The sequence below is a fragment of the Psammomys obesus genome, unplaced genomic scaffold (genome assembly GCF_907164565.1).
Source record: "Psammomys obesus unplaced genomic scaffold, mPsaObe1.curated_primary_1811, whole genome shotgun sequence".
Classification (NCBI taxonomy): domain Eukaryota; kingdom Metazoa; phylum Chordata; class Mammalia; order Rodentia; family Muridae; genus Psammomys; species Psammomys obesus.
The window spans coordinates 7,400,010-7,413,410 of NW_026596134.1; positions in this window are offsets into that span (position 1 = coordinate 7,400,010).

A 13,401-nucleotide genomic window follows, 5' to 3' on the forward strand; every position below is an offset into this window, starting at 1 on the left:
GAGGGAGGGAGGGAAGGAAGGAAGGAAGGAAGGAAGGAAGGAAGGAAGGAAGGAAGGAAGGAAGGAAGACCAAGGAAGGAAAGGGAGAAGGAGAGGGGGTGGGGAAGGAGAAAAGATGCAAAGAATAGTGGCCCAGGTATGTAATTTACCTTTTGGGAGGCAGGAAGATCACCAGTTTAAGGCCAGACCAGGATACATATCGGCCTAGACCCTACCAGACAGGGCTTTAGGTGCACAGCCCCCAAATGCCTTGAGGGAGCTGGGAAATCTGGGAGATGTAGTCTTTATCACCGAATGTCCTGCATGCTGCTGAAATCTGCTACAATGAAAAGGAGGAGGGTGTCATAAAGACATTAAACAATCCTCCCAAAGCTATGCAGATACACAGTGGCAGCATGTGGATTCATGGCTCAGAGCAAGCCCTCAGCCGTCCCACACCACAGGAGCTGCAAGTATGGCCTCCAGGCCAAGTCCACTCACCATGTGCTCTGTAAATAGTCTGATCTACACACTGCTATACCCTTTCATTCTACCTCCTCTCTCCCTCTGCTTTTCCCTGTAAGGAGCCAAGCCGTTCCAAAAAAGGATAAATTTCCCCTTCATAAAAGTTTCCAGCCTTGTGCTATGTTGATCCCAGTTATAGGAAATGACTGGCCCAGCTCTTGACCCAGAATGTTGTCACCCAAACAATGTTGTCATGTGGGGCTGCCCCTGTCATGATGACAAGATCAGTAAGGACATTGGATGCTGTTGCCATCTCCTGGGCTGTGTTCCAAAAGGGGGTACAGAAACCCCTGCCCCCGAGGTGAGGGGTGCGAAGTGTTTGTGATGGCCCTCGCACCTGTGCCTGAGCCAGTGGAGAAGGGAGGTCTCAGCCCTGGGATCTCAGCCGGTGCAAGGGGGAGTCTCTCCTGCCAAACGGAGCCCGTGTTTGCAGGGCTGGGGACAGGCTGAAATTGCAGCTATTTTTCAATGCCTCGAATGTGTGTAGGCTAGCAAAAGTTAAAAAGAGAATCTGTTGACAAAATGATTCTAAACTCCACCAGGAAGCTGGAAAAATAACCCCGAGAGGATACTGAAAAAAATAAAACAAAATAAAGTGCAGTGCCTGGTGGTACAGAGGTAAGGGTCACAAGTTCAAGGCCTGCCTGGGCTATAGAGTGAGTTCAAGGTCAGCCTGGGCAAGTTAATATGACCCTGTCTCAAAATGCTGGGACTGTATTTATAACTCGGTGGTAGAATTCATACATATGCAAGACTTTGATGAGAGAGAAAGAAAGAAGGGGTAGAGGAGGAGGGAGGGAGGAAAATAGAGAAATAAAAGAGGTACTTATAAGGACTTTCAATAGTACTATCTCATTTAATCATCACTTTAGCTCCACAGTAGCCTGGTGTCTAAATCGTACCCACAGGAATGGCTCCATTCAGAATTTAAGCTCAGGGGTTTCAACTAGCTCCTACCTTCAGCATCGTCTTTGGAGAATAAGCCTACAGGGGATGTTCAATGCATACATGCATCACACTTCCTGTCTTAGTTAACGGCCTATCACGGTGAAGAAACACCATGACCGCAGCAGCTCTTACAAAGGAAAGGATTTAACTGAAGCTAGCTAAGGTTCCAGAGGTTTACTCTATTAGCATCATGGCGGGAAGCATGGTGGCACCACAGGCAGACACGGTGCTGGAGGGGTAGCTGGGAATTCTACATCTAGATCAGCCGGCAGCAGGAAGAGAGAGATGCTAGGCCTAGCTTGAGCATTTTGAAACCCTGAAACTTGCTTGACAAAGCCACACCTCCTGGTGCCACTCCCTGTGAGCCCGAGGGGAAGGCCACGGTCATTCAAACCGGCACGTTTTCCACAGCTTCCTCACACCCATTCTTCACAGTGGGTCTTCTTGCCACCCTTGGAAGGAAGGACAGCGGAACCGCTGGCAGCGAGGAAGACCCTCCAGGAGGCTGCCAAAAGATTCCGACAGTGCTGGGACAGGTGGACTCCCAAGCTCTTGGGAGATTTCTAAAGAACTGGGGCCACGATCCTGGATGGCCTGCTTGCAGCCCTCAGGCAGAATACCTTGTTTTAACTGAAAATAGATTTCTTCTAGTATACATTCTGATTACAGTTTCTCCTCTGTCACCTCCTCAGTCTCTCTACTTACCCACACCCAACCACCCAATCCACATGCTCTCTCTCTATTAGAATACAGGAAGACATCTAAAATTAATAATAATAATAACAGCTAAGATAAAAACAAAAAAAAATGGGAAAACAAACCAGAATAGGACAAAACAAGTGAACAAACCAAAAAAAAAAAAAAAAAAAAAAAAAAAGAGCCAATGAAAAAGTACAAACAGCACATATAAACACTGAGACACACACATTCCCCCCCCCCACAGAAACCACACACAGAGTCGGAAAACATAATATGTAAATAAAAGATCCATAAGGTAAAAAACAAACAGCCCAGACGAAGCATTGTGAGACAAAGAAAACCTCCCCAAACACCACTGAGTTAGATTTCTGTAGGCCATCCCCCGAGGGGCGTGGGGACTGTTTGTCAGTGTGTACACCCAGGAGACTCCCTTGGAGAAAGCTAACTTTTCCTCTCTGAGCAGTTATCAATAGGAGAGAACTTCTAGTTAGGGTTGGGGTCTGTGTCTACTTTCACTCTCAGCGCTGGGACCCCACCTGGCTTACACCTGTGCAGGCCCTATGCATGCTTCCTCAGTCCCTGTGAGTTCACACGTGTGTCAGTCCCGTTGTGTCGGGAAGACGCTGTTTACTTGGTGTCCTCCATGCTCACTGGCTCTTATGATCTTTCTGCCTCCTCTTTCATGGGGTTTCCTGAGCCCTGAGGGAAGAGATTTGATAGAAACATCTATTTATTTAGGACAGAGTGCTCTGAGGCCTCCCACTCTCTGCACATTGTTGAGTTGTGGGTCTCTGTATTTGTTCCCATCTCCTGCAGGAGAAAGCTTTTCTGATGCTGGCTGAGCAAGGCACTGATCTATGAGGACAGCAGAAGGTCATCAGGAGTCATTTTATTGTTGTGCTCCTTTAGCAGGACAGTGTTTGGTTTTCCACGGCTTAACTAGTTTCAGGTTCTTGGCTACCCAGACAATGCTGAGCACCGGTTCCATCATTCCACAGAGTGGGCCTTAATTCCAGTCAGGCAGAGACGGGTCACTCGGCAACAGCAGGTAGGCCACCATTGTAGGTTGCAGGGTTTGTAGCTGGGTTGGTGTTTACCTTTCTCCTCTGATGGTGGGCAGGGTGCCTTCCGGTACACCGAAGACGAGTTAGTACAGGTGAGGCCTCTAGGTGGATATGGGTGTCGTCCTCAGCCAAAGGGCTTTATCACCAGTCTAGGAGCAGCCTGGGGCCCCTATGGCCAACAGCTCAATTAGATGGAGCCCATTCCCAGAATCGGCGGTCTCATTTGGTGTGGAGAGCTGTCTAGTTGAGGCTTGGCCTCCCCCTTACTAAGTGGCTCTGATTTAAATGTCTTTAATAAATGTGTGTGTGTGTATGAAGGTTCTACTGTATTAGGTTTCCACATGACCCCTCAAACGGCCATTAGTATTAGCTGTCCCTCCTTGTACTCTCCCTTATCCTCCTCTTCCCTCTCTCTCCCTGCTCCTTTGACCCTCCCATTCCTGCCGTGTCCAAGTGTGTGTTTGTGTATGTGTCCGTGTGTGTCCCCGTGTGTGTGTTTATTCATGTATGTGTTCACATGTGTGTGTTTGTATGTGTGTTCTTGTCCGTGTGTTCATGCCAATGTGTATGTGTCTGTGTGTGTGTCCGTGTGTATGGTTGTCCATGTCTGTGTGTGTGTCCCCCCAGGTATGTTTCTGTGTGTGTCCATCTTTCTGTCCATCCATCCATGTGTGTGTTCATTTGTGTGTGTGTCTGTCCATTTGTGTCTGTCTGTGTGTGTTTCTGTTCTATCCCCCTGTATTAGGAAGACCCCCTACTCTTATCTCTATACCTAACCCCTGTGGTTACATGTATTATAGCCCCAGAGAATACTTTCGGTTCCAGCTGCACTGTCTTACCTAAGAGAAGCCGGCTGTGTCCGGGACCCAGGCTCCTCTCTTCCCCCTCTACTCTGCTCTATAAACTTGGTGCTGGCTGTTGCCTTAAGAACAGTAGATGTTCTTTATCACCTTTGTCTCTGGATTATTCTTTAACAGGAGCTATCACTCACCTCCATTGTACAAGTGAGGAAACTGAGGCCCAGAGAGCGTGAGTGACTTATCCACCTTAAGTGGCAGCCAGTCTTCCATCCCCAACCTTCCTCCCCTGTCTTCGGAACAGCTTTCAGCCTGAGGAGCCCACCAGGTGCTGGTCTGTTACATTGCCCACAGACGCGAGACACACTATGCATGTCTGATGTGCTTGATATCAAAACCCACTCCCTAGACCCCAGTGTCTGAGAACGTATCTGCTTCCGAGAGAGGAAACACAGATGCACTACGGGGACAATGGAAAGTACCCTGATTTACTTTCACATGAAAAATTAAAGAGGCAGAGAGGGACTCACTTTGGAAGCAATGTCGCCATCTTCTGGTTTTGTGTGGTATAACATCCCTACCCACCCCCAAACCAGGTGACACCAGACTCAAAGCATCATCTCAGGCACACTTGAAATAGTCCACTGATCTTCTGTTGTTGGGGATCAAATTTAAAACTATGTAAGTGTTGAATTCACCTAGAATTTAAGGGTAAAACTTTTTGTGGGTTTTTCTTTTCTTTCTCCCTCCTCCCCCCTCTTGGCTGTCCTGGAACTCCCTTTGTAGACCAGGCTGGCCTCAAACTCAGAGATCTGCCTGCCTCTGCTTCCCCTGCGCTGGAATTAAAGGTGTGTGCCACCACCACCCAGCAACTTTTTTTTTTTAAGCTTAGCTGTGCCATTACACACAGAGACTCCCATGCACAAAGATATTTGTTAAGCAAGAGCTACAGGAGGCTGCAGGTTTGGACTAGCTTCCTCACTAGACCTCCAAACCACCAAAAAATTAACATGGAGTCATTCACACCAACGTCTGACATCACCAAACCAAACCTCAGTTATCCAACCTTCTGAGGAACACAGGAACTATGCGAGACAGTGGCTAAGTTTCCAAGCAGCCTGGTGCCAGTTGGCACAATACTGAAGTTCTTTGACTTAATCCTTCCCCAAAACGTAACCTGATATTGGTCAACCCTTTGTTTTTCCATTGTCTCCCCATCTCTGCCTTACAAGAAAGGTATCTGAACAGCCAAGCTGCTTTTGCCATTTGTCCTGGCCTCCCTTGTCTTTCCGAGGCCAACGTCTCTGCTGAACCCAGAGGAACACTTTCCGTAGTCAGATGCGGCAACTTCAATATCCACAGCACTGCAGCCGTTTTAGATGATGCTCAGATGCATGCCTGCCTGCACACTGTGTGTGTACATCCAACGCATGCAGCGAGGTTCACAGAGGCGGGCCTGGCTTAGGTATGGGGAATGCCACGAAAGAGGACCCTGACTGAAGTGCTGGAGGAGCTGTAGAGGCTTGTTCTCCACCCAGGGGAGTAAGTGAGGCTTCTTGGCATAAAGAGAAGCACATGAAAGTCACTATGCAGGACGAGGGCTGAGAGCAGAACCCAGGTCTGAGCACAAGTCGCCCACCAAGGATGTGCACCCAAACGCTGGTGCACTGTGGCTCTCCCTGGAGGCTTGTCTCTGAGCTCAGCTTCGGGCTGCTGCCTCCCAGAGACCACAGCGATGGAACAGGTTCAGGCCTTCACAGCAGGTATGTCCACTCTTATCAGGTGCTCGGGCATGAGAGCATCTCTAGGAGGAGGCAGTGACTGTGTCTCCTTCATCAATGAGTACAGGGCTGGGAGCACTCCACACCAGGCTGAGCCCTGACTGTCCACTCCAAGTGGCTGGCTCACAGGTTTTCACTTCCTGAGAGCAGCAGGAGACTGCTTCACAGACACCACACTGCTGACTCATAGGAGGCACCCAGATTAGAGGGATCAGACCCTGTTAGGTCCAAAGGAAGCTCCCCTTCCCACCCCCCCAAATTCTGGTGGTTGTACATGAGCCAGCATCCCTCAGGAGCTTGTGAAGCCCTCATCACTGGCAGAAGGGACGAATGGCTATGTATGGTGCCTATTAGCATTCGGGTACCAAGGTGCATATTAGCCTCCAGGCTCCCCTCAGAATCAGAGGCACCTAGCTCCTCTCACCTGCTCCCCTACTAAAACTCCTGCAGTTCATGACCTCTGCCCCCAGCTACTCATTTCTCCTTTAAAACCCTGTTTTTTCAGCTATCCTCCTTCTTGCCTCTCTCTCTTGGTGGTCTCTTTCTCATCCTCTCTCACTCACCCAGGACTCTCTTATAGTACCTGCTGCCAAGACTAACAACCTGTGTTCAGTCCTGGGAACTTACATGGTAGAAGAGAACACATAAATGAATTAGTAAACTTTAAAAAAAAAAAAAAAGCCGTAATAAGGCAAACACCATTGTTACAATTGAGTGGAAAGTGGAAGTAAGAAAGAGCGGCAATGAAATAAAGACACTACTTTTTTATTCACTAGATTGTAAATAACAACAAAAAATCAGAAATACCCGAAGATGCTTTAGTAAAGCCACAGTGCCATGAGAGTGTTGAGGGGGCAAGAGAAACAACTTGAGCAAACAGAAACCTCTGGGGAGAGGACTCCAGGCAGACCTGTCAGAGGCAGGGGACTGACGGCTTTAATCATGACACTTCAGCCATCTTGTTAATTATCTGCTTGCACTGTTATCTGGTTTAAAATTCAAAGGAGTGGGGTTATGAAAGCACGGGTCTTAGGGCTCCTCTACACATGTGGCCCATGGGAGGCTTGGTCTTCAAATGGGGTACCTGACAAGAGGATGTGGGGGCTGTTTCTAACATGGATTCTACTGCCTGCTTTTGGATCACTTCCCCCTGGCAGGGCTGCCTTGCCTGGCCTCCGGGGATAAAGAGATGCACAGTCCTGATGTGACCTGGTATGCTGAGGAAGGGGGGGAAAGGGAGAGGAAAAGGAAAAAGGAGGGGCAGTGGGGGGCTGGGAGGAGGGAAGGAAGGGCACCTTCAGGATGTAAAGTAAATAAACTAGTATGCAATTTTTAAAAAGAAAGCAAAAATAGTTCACTTGATAAGTGTTTACCCTCACATTTATTAAAATATCATATTCAATTTTGAAAAAGAAAAAATTTAGCCAGGTTGCCAGGACTAGGGGAGGGGAACTGTGACAAAGGGAGAGGCTGAAGGGGAGAACCTAGCACTTGAGACAACAGGTGGTTCTAAGCCGGGCGGTAATAGACACAGGGAGACTGGTCAAGGTCTGAGAGAAGGTGCAGGGAGAGCCTTGCAGGGGACAGGCCTTACCCAACCCTTTCCTGGAAAGTCACAGGAGACCATGAGGACTCTGGCCCAGGCACATGTCCACACACTACATAGAGCCTTTGTCCCTTTCTCTGGGCATCGCATTTGCTCACTGTCTGTCCATCTACCCAGGCCTAGCTGCTGCCACTGACTCCACACTGGGACCTTCTACCTCCTCAAGTCCTTGGTCATGGGTTGTAAAAGGCTTTGTATTTGATTATTATCTTGCCCTCTGATTATTGTCTGCCTACTCTCTTTTACAGACAGGCACTCAGGTAGCCCCCAAATGATGTTGTAATGGAACTTTTGGTTTCTTTGTAAACTCAGTTATGTTATGTGAGTGTGTTTTGTTTTAATCCCAAGTGTGGGATTTTGGTTAGGCTATAGTTTGTCCACACCTGTTAATTGTCATGTGTGGGGTATGGCTTTTGCCAGCTGGTAACAGCCTTCCATGTGTGGCACATGAGTGGTCCAAGATTCTGGGGATATGCATTTAGAGCCAAGAAAGAGAAGGTATGGAATGTGGTGTTGGTTAGTGTCAAAGTAGCAGTTTGGAGAGATGGATGGTGTGGAGGTTTGGAGCAGGCAGATGGAGAGAAACCCTTCCAGGTAGAGAGAAACCCTTTGGGGCACAGCAGCTTGAAAAAGACTGCTGGCCGCATTTGCTGTTGATGGAGACTGGTATAGCCCTAAAAACAAAACAAAACAAAACAAAACAAAACAAAACAAAAAAACAACCTCCAGTCTAAACAGCCAGAAGTAAAGAGGTCTGGGCCATCTCTCCTCACTCACCTTCTCTCTCCTAAATTGGTTTGGGAGGTTGAGGCCCAAACACCCCAAATGAAGTAGAGTTCTAAAAATGAGCGATACATGAAGTTTGTAATCCTTGCCTCCAAATATTCCTGATTGGCTGAATAAATGCCTATACACCTGGGCAGAGCAGAAGTTAGGAAGGCATGGCCAAGTTTCGAACGCTTGGAGTAGAGGATCATGGGAAGAAGGAAAGATGGGTGTGAGAGGAGAGAGAAGGAAACAGAGTTGCCATGGGAGAGGTAAAGAACCACATGAGCCAGGAGGAGGAACTCTTGAGAATATCGTGGAGAGAAGTGGCCCAGCTGGAAAGCATGTGCAAGTACTTTGGGATTATGGATGGGAAGTAGCCCAGGTAGGTACAATTAAAACAGATGGCACAGGATGGGGGCTGGGCGGTAACCAGGTAGCCTTCGTAACCAGGTAGCTTATCTGCCCAGCCCCAGCCCCAGGGTGAAGATAAAGCTTATCTAAAATTCTGTCAGGTGCCTGTGTCTTTTATTGTTTGATAGCAGGTTAAATAAAACTGCTGTAATAATTATAGGCTTTTATCAATAAACATTATTAGCCATTTTTAAATTTTCTACAACAATGGGTGACCGGGGAGCAAGTCCCAAAGGCCTGACCTCCAATGGCTCTTGGTAAGGAAATAAGGAATAAGTCTTGCCTCATCGTTGGTGAAGCAAGACTTATTCCACTCAGGCCACAGAGAGCCAGCCCACTCTCAGAGCCCTCACCAGAGCTGTGCCACAGCACCAGGCAAACTAGGGTGAACTCATCTAGCCAGGCAGAGCAAATTACAGCATGCAGGTCAAGGCTCACACTCCAGCCTTGCCACTCACTGGACAGTGACCTTAGACCTGCAGCCTGATCTCGTGGACCCTCTGTGAGATCATCTGCCAAAAGAGGAGATACTGTCTCATATTCACTAATCTTCTGTGAGGGGTCAATGAAATATATAATCTCAGAAACGCGTCTGTCCTCATACCCAGCTGCTATACCATATGGTGTCCGACATAAGAACCCAGACAGCCAGATATCACTGGTTTCTTGGGCTGCTGTAACAGACTTAATGGCTTAAAACACTGACTTCAGGGCTCTGAAGTACAAAACCAGTCTCACTAGACTAAAAGGCCTTTGCTCTTTACACAGGCTCCGGAGTAGACACCCAACTTGTTTTTTGTAGCCTCTATAGGCTGATTGCCATCCACAGCATTTAGCCCCTCTGTCACCCTCAAGGACACTCCCTGTTAAACCTCTGCTCTGACTCTGAGATCCTTGCCCTCCCTGCTATGACACTTGGCCAAGATCCATCCAGAGGACCTAGAACCATCTGCTATCTCAAGATCAAGAGCCTAACCGAATCTGCTAGGTCCCAGGTAACATAATCACAGGTTCTGGGGAAGAGGGTAAGGGCATCCACAAACAAATGATTTTTGGAAGCAGATGAGCAGCTACACAGCATCCCTTGCCTTCACCTTACAGCCTAGCGCTTTCCTCTGCAAAGACTACAGCATGGGTCTTAAAAGACCCAAAGGTCTCCATGCTAAGACTTTCTCCCAAGTTGCACTTTGGGGAGGTGGCAGCACCTAGTGGGAACTCCTTAAATAGCTGGCATATGCCCTTGAAAGAGCATGGAACCCATCACCCACTGTTACTTCCTGTCCATGCTAAGAGAGGAACCGCCCCATCACACACAACACCCTCCCCCATGATGCATTTGCTCTCTTGCCATAGGGCCAGGGCAACAGAATCACCTAGTCATGGCCTGGAACTTCTAAAACTGAGCAAAAAGAGACCCTTCTTCTCTAGTTCAGGTATGTGTTACGGTGAGGAAAAGGTAGCACCATCGGTCACAGACTTTATTTAGAATGATGATGCACAAGGCACAACTGCAATTTTAAACCAACATGATGGGAGATGGCGACCTGTCAAGCTTACCTGTGTGCAATGACTCTCCTTCAGGTTCAAAGTAGGCAGACCCTGGTCCCTCATGGCTGAGAGCTGAGCCTAGACCAGCTGCAGTCTGCAGCAGGGAGGGAACCCACCACTGAGGGCTCTGGTGACTTCTCCAGGAAGGGCTACTGAGCCTATCCCCTGAGCACCATCTGTGATCTGGAAACATTTCCCACACTGCATCATGAAATTGCCATGCATTTGTATCCATGGGGAACCGTTAGGGTACTATGGACCCCAGTACCACAGTTCTTGCTACTGACAAAACGGGATAGCCTCTGGTTAAACTGCTCTTCTGAGTCTAACTCCATACAACAAAAGCCCAACATTTCAGGAAATGTGGCTTGCTTGTTTGTTTTTTTTTATAAACTCTTTGGCCATTTATCAAACCTAACCTTACAGAATCTACCCTGTGGAGTGAGTGCCTTCTGCCTCAGTTTGCTGTCGCAAACACCATGACCAAAAGCAATCTGGGGAGGTAAGGGCTTATGTCATAAAAACAACCAGGTCACACTCCATCACTGAGAGCAGCCAGGGCAGAAGCCTGGAGCCAGAAGCCTCCAGAGCAGAGTATGGAAGAACACTGCTTACTACCTTGCTCCTGGTGGCTCGCTTGGCCTGCTTTTTTATACAGCCAGGACCACCTGCTCAGGAGCTGCGCCCTACCACATCAATCATTAGTGCCCCACACTGGGGACTAAACCCAGAGCTCCCTGTGTGTCAGGCATTCTACTAAATGGAGCTACATTCCCAGTCCTGATTAACCATGCTCTGCTATAAGACAAAGACCTCCCTCTATTCCCCTTAAGCCTTCAGAGGGTAGCAAATTAGACAGGACCACATAGAGCCTGTATTTGCCCAGCAAAACCACACACCAAGTCCTCCTTAATGGCTGTGTTTTGAGTCTGATGTAGATACAGCATTTGTGCTTGTCAATCAAACAGGAAAAGGAATACACTCACCTGAGGTCTGCCTCACGGTTGGGAAAGACAGAAACACAAATTTCGGATGCTTTTGTGAGCTATTGGCCCATTCTAATCAGCTGGCTGTTAGGGTTTACACCACACCAAAGTGGACCTGGCCTCTCAGGTCCCCCCACCTGCTGCAGGCTGTGGCTGGCATACCTCACCCCTACCCCAAACTTTCCAGCCTAGGGGCAGGAGCATCCCCCTCTTCACAATATCATCCAGACATTTGGGTTCCCCTCTTTCTCTTCTCTCACTCACTCTCTCTTCCTTCTTTCTTTGTTTCCTTTCTCCTCCCCCACCCCCTCACACTCTCCCTGAATGGCGGCCAAGAGTTGCTTCCATAAACCTGCATTTATATACTTTAACTTTGTCCTGTTTTCACTCTGCTGTTTCAATCTCTGGCTAGCTACAATAACTACCTATGTTATCCATGCAGGAGGAAGGATGTTCAGTCAGTTTTCATGAATTTCCATGATTATTTTCTTTTGAGACAGGGTTTCTCTGTAGCCTTGGGCGTCCTGGTTTGTAGACCAGGCTGGCCTCAAACTCACTTGCCTCTGCCTCCCAAGTGCTGGGATTAAAGGCACACCTGGCTACTCATGATTCTTGAATGACACCAATAAAAAATATGTTCCCCATGTGATGCAGAGAAAATGGACCAAGGAGCAAACCTGAGTGTACAATCACTTCACATGCCACCACCCAGAAGCCCAAGAAGTTTCTAGTTGTGGGATGAAAGGTCCAAGAGGTGTCAGTGGAAGACTCCTCCAGCTGAAGCTGGGGGAGAGGCTCCAGTCCCACAGGGACCCTTCACTGGTGTCTTACTTACTGGCTTAAACTCCGGCAGTTGCTGCTCCTGAGTCAACTACCCTTGACTCCTGGAGTAAGTGCTAAAGAAAAAACAAAGTCTCTTCTTGGCCTCACAAAACTCTAAGTGCCCAGAAGGCTCAGGACCCAGAGATGCTGTTCTTAGCACACTAAGAACCCTGTCTCCATGTCTCCACCCTGTGCAGCTCTGCAGAGGCCTGGACCTCATCCCCCCTATGCTACTCCTCTACAGGCTGTCCAATCAGCTGCCATAGACCTCAGATGCTCTTTAAAGCCGCTTTTCATGTTCTAGACAATTCTTAAGAATACTGAATCTAGCCAGGCATGGTGGCACATGCCTGTATTCCCAGCACTCTGGGAGGCAGAGGCAGGCGGATTGCTGTGAGTTCAAGGCAGCCTGGTCTACAAAGTGAGTCCAGAACAGCCAAGGCTATATAGAGAAACCCTGTCTCGAAAAGCACAAAAAAAAAAAAAAAAAAAAAAAAAAAATTACTGAATCTATTCTTTTTAACTTTTATAAAAGCAAGTCAGCCTTTCTTGTGACTGTTTTCCCATCTGTGGCTCAGAAGCAATGACAAACGCTTTCTCACCTGGGGCTGGGACATACTTCAACAAAGACCCATTTCTCCCTTAACCCCCTCCCCCTGAAGACGAGGGACATGGCTTAATTTTTGTCTCCTAATGCTGTGATTAAAATATATATATATATATATCTGGACAAAAGTAACTAGGGTTCCAGAGAGAGACTATTCAGCACTGTGGGGAAGGCATGGCAGTAGGCAGGGAAAGCATGGTGGCTGAGGCAGGAGACTGGCTGATCACATTACTCAGGAAGCACAGAGTGAACAGGGAGTAGCCAGGCTATGAAGCCTCAAGGCCCACCCCCAGAGACTCACTTCCTCTGACAAGGTTCTACCCCCTCAAGGTTCCACAACCTTGCCAAACGGTATCACTAGCTGGGGACTAAGTGTTCAAATACCTGGCCTGTAGGGGACATTCCTCACTCAGGCCATTTCAGGATCTGACCTCTCAGTTCACCCTGCTATTTGCAATATACTGCCCAACAAAGGCAAGGAGACCGCTCTAGGTGGCTGTCTCAGACTCCTATCCAAAAGTAAATTCAGTAGGGCTAATGAAGCTTAGGTGTGGCTCACTGTTGAACTGGGGGGCTCACTCACTATACAGGAGGCCCAGAGTTGAGAGTCACAAAATAAACAAACACAAAGGTACCTTTTATCCTAAAAGTTATAGTTCAAATAAAGGTGAATGACATTCATGTGACTACCAGTCTATGACACTGACAAAAACCACCTCAAGTAAAAATGTTCATTTTGGGGCTGGAGAGATGGCTCCACAGTCAAAAGAGAGTACCGCTCTTCTAGAAGACTTGAGTTCAGTTTCCTGGCACCCAAGTCTGGTGGCTCACAACCGCCTTTAACTTGACTCCATAGGACG